Source organism: Mandrillus leucophaeus, unplaced genomic scaffold (assembly GCF_000951045.1).
Source record: "Mandrillus leucophaeus isolate KB7577 unplaced genomic scaffold, Mleu.le_1.0 Scaffold509, whole genome shotgun sequence".
NCBI classification, from domain to species: Eukaryota; Metazoa; Chordata; class Mammalia; order Primates; family Cercopithecidae; genus Mandrillus; species Mandrillus leucophaeus.
Genome location: NW_012105464.1, coordinates 2580940 through 2583693, shown reverse-complemented (window position 1 = coordinate 2583693; position 2754 = coordinate 2580940). Strand labels below are relative to the sequence as shown.

General features: G+C 43.2%; 1 pseudogene across 1 annotated transcript; it reads left to right on the top strand.

Moving 5' to 3' along the window:
• LOC105551146 lies at positions 1 to 1832 on the top strand (annotated as a pseudogene). Its single transcript, XR_001007825.1, has one exon. The product of XR_001007825.1 is annotated as a transcription factor Dp-1 pseudogene (transcript).
• The last annotated feature ends 922 nt before the right edge of the window (positions 1833 to 2754 follow it).

Here is a 2754-nt window from a genome sequence, read left to right as displayed (position 1 = left end):
CCAGAAAAATCATTTTTCTTCTCTGGGAAGGTGAACATTTGTAGCATTGATTTCCCGGATCTGGTAACATGGCAAAAGATGCCGGTCTAATTGAAGCCAACGGAGAACTCAAGGTCTTCATAGATCAGAACCTTAGTCCCGGGAAAGGCGTGGTGTCCCTCGTGGCCGTTCACCCCTCCACAGTCAACCCGCTCGGGAAGCAGCTTTTGCCAAAAGCCTTTGGACAGTCCAATGTCAGCATTGCCCAGCAAGTGGTGATTGGTATGCCTCAGAGACCTGCAGCGTCAAACAGCCTGGTGGTAGGAAGCCCACACCCCCCCAGCACTCACTTTGCCTCTCAGAACCAGCCTTCTGACTCCTCACCTCGGTCTGCAGGGAAGCGCATCAGGAAGGGAGAGAATTGCAAGGGCCTGCGGCATTTCTCCATGAAGGTCTGCGAGAAGGTGCAGAGGAAAGGGACCACTTCCTACAACGAAGTGGCTGACGAGCTGGTCGCAGAGTTCAGTGCTGCCGACAACCACATCTTGCCAAACGAGTCAGCTTATGACCAGAAGAACATAAGACGGCGCGTCTATGATGCCTTAAACGTGCTGATGGCCATGAACATCATCTCCAAGGAGAAGAAGGAGATTAAGTGGATTGGTCTGCCCACCAACTCGGCTCAGGAATGTCAGAACTTAGAGGTAGAAAGACAGAGGAGACTTGAAAGAATAAAACAGAAACAGTCTCAACTTCAAGAACTTATTCTACAGCAAATTGCCTTCAAGAACCTGGTGCAGAGAAATCGGCACACTGAGCAGCAGGCCAGCCGGCCGCCACCACCCAACTCGGTCATCCACCTGCCCTTCATCATCGTCAACACCAGCAAGAAGACCGTCATCGACTGCAGCATCTCCAACGACAAACTCGAGTATCTATTTAATTTTGACAACACGTTTGAAATCCACGGTGACATAGAAGTGCTGAAGCGGATGGGCATGGCTTGCTGGCTGGAGTCCGGGAGCTGCTCTGCTGAAAACCTTAAAATGGCCCGAAGTCTGGTCCCAAAGGCGCTGGAGCCGTATGTGACAGAAATGGCTCAGGGAACTGTTGGAGGCGTGTTCATCACAGCGGCAGGTTCCACGTCTAAAGGCACAAGGTTCTCTGCCAGTGACCTGACCAACGGTGCAGATGGGGTGCTGGCCACAAGCTCCAACGTGTCTCAGCACAGCGGCTCCAGGACGGAGACCCCGGTGTCCTATGTCGGAGAGGACAAGGAGGAGGATGATGACTTCGAAGAGAATGACAAGGACGACTGACGCCCTCCCTACTTCAAATGCCGCTTCAGGAAAACATTTAGGGAAAAGAAACTTTTTTTTTTTTTTAATGTGGGTTTTCTGTTCCCTTTTGTCCTACTCCCAAGAAGACATTGGTAAGCTATTGAATTTAGATATGCACCTTTGATAAGCAAGGATTGTTTCCCGTAGGTTTAGGACGTGCTGTGGATGTGTTTTGATACCAGTGTGCTGACGCAGAGTGTTTATTTACTTTTTAGTATTTTGTGTTTTCATTTTCTATTTTTCTTTAAGTGCAGAGTTCAGTTTTGCCCCTGAACAGTTTTTGCTGAGTTTGCTGGAGAAATTGTATTTCATCCACATGCATGAAAATAAAACGCCCTCCTGTTGTGGATGGTGAGCACCTGACTCCGTTTATTTGCCATGAGTTTGGACGGCGCCCCCACTGGCAGATAGTGAGACTCTGTGGAGTTTTCCATTTGTTCAGTGGTACGGTGTCCAGAGCCCCAAGCAAACAGCAGAATTCGACTTTTTAAACAATAAACACCATCAACCTTATTAACTTTATTTTCCCTTAAATTATATTGACTGTCGTGATTCCATCAAGTTTATACACTCTTTTCTCTCCCTATTTTGCAGCAACAAATTGCAAAGTGCTTTTGTTTGTTTGTTTTCGCTTGGTTAAAGCTTATTGCCACGCTGGTGCGGCAATGGAGACTGTTTGGAAGGCTTAGAATGGTTTATTGCTTATGGTAAAATTTGCCTGATTTCTTACAGGTAACGTTTGGAAACCTTTTATTATATAGCTGTTTACATACTTATCAGTCTATCATTTAAAGACATGTACTGAAACAAATGTATTTGTTTCATAAGCATCTTCCTGTAATCTATTATAAAATTGAAATTAAATATAGAGAATATTTTAACAATTTTTTAACTCAAAATTTGTCAATCATTTTTAATAGTTCTTTTTTTTTTAATAAAAAGAACAAGGAATTTAAGGACAGGCAGTAGTCTCTTTTAAAATTTATTCACAAAACCCATTAACTGCACAGTTGCTATTAGCTCCCTGTTCTAAAATGAAAGTCTTTTTATTGAAACACAAATAAACTTTTCTGTAATATTTTATGGAATATAAAGAGACTTTAATTGTTTGACTTGTTTAACTTGGCACTGTTAGTTTTTATTAATAAAATGCGCCTGGGCATTTTAAACAAAACCAAACAAACAAAAATTACCCTTGTTAGGAACTCTGGAAGATGCTTTTAACTAATAATATTATGTGGGTTGGAGAACTAGGTTCACTTTCCTGTGTCTTTGAGACTGTCTTTGAGAGCCCCATTTCTATAGGACTCTGCTGAGCTAGGATTTATCACCTTGGCCAGGGGGAAGGATTTGATTCACACAAAGTTTTGTTCTAGAAGGTTATAGATAACATCATTGCTTTGCCTAATGAGAGACAAAGTATGGAGGAAGTTAA